This window comes from Aplysia californica, unplaced genomic scaffold (assembly GCF_000002075.1).
Source record: "Aplysia californica isolate F4 #8 unplaced genomic scaffold, AplCal3.0 scaffold00230, whole genome shotgun sequence".
NCBI lineage: Eukaryota > Metazoa > Mollusca > Gastropoda > Aplysiida > Aplysiidae > Aplysia > Aplysia californica.
In genome coordinates, this window is record NW_004797500.1 from 205,626 (window position 1) to 206,369 (window position 744).

General features: G+C 46.0%; 1 protein-coding gene across 1 annotated transcript in view; it reads right to left on the minus strand.

The window, feature by feature from the left end:
* The window catches only part of LOC101854577 (allatostatin-A receptor-like), a 31,009-nt gene that overhangs the window by 1,227 nt on the left and 29,038 nt on the right, over window positions 1–744 (minus strand). The window lies entirely within an intron of this gene.

A 744-nucleotide genomic window follows, 5' to 3' on the forward strand; every position in this document is an offset into this window, starting at 1 on the left:
GTGGGAGGTTAGTGTTCACGGCGCTCGCAACTGCATACGCTCCTCGAAAATTTTTCGCCATGGTCCGAGAAGGATAGGTGTAGATTTTTCCTATCAGAAGATCAGTGATGTGGCTGCAAGACAGCAGTAAAAAGGAGCCAAGGAGTGGCAGTAGAAAGTTTCCAGAAAAGGTCAGGAGCCCAGAGGAAGGGGCAAACGAGGTCAGGGGGTGGGGGCAGAAAGTGGGGTCGAAAGCAGACGACAGAACATTGCTAGAGAGCAGAAAAGGAGGTGGAAGGAGAATATTTCAGAGAAGATAAATTTTCCATCTCTGTCCGAATTCGAACCCGGGACCAATTTAATGAAAGGTGAACAGCTTAACCTCTAGGCCCCGAGAGCACCCCCCCTCCCCAAGCGATATTGTTATTGTATTTGGCATTATATACAAGAGTAGATTCGCACCATTCAAGGTGTCTGAGGAACTGCTCTCACTGCATCTGCCCAGCAGACAGGGCCGATGAAGTAATGTATTTTTATCTCTTTGGAAATGATCTCAGCATGGACAAGCATTTGATTACTTTATTCAATTTATTCTTTTCCCCGTGTTTCGTAATGCATTTAATCTTCATCCCTTTCCCGCATCCGAGTCGTTTTCTTTCCCATTCATCCCTCCTCCCTCCTCTTTTTTTTCTTTTCCTTTTCTCTTTTTCTTTTCCTTTTCTGTCTATCTCTCTCACCCTTCCCACTCCTACCCCTCTCTCTCTC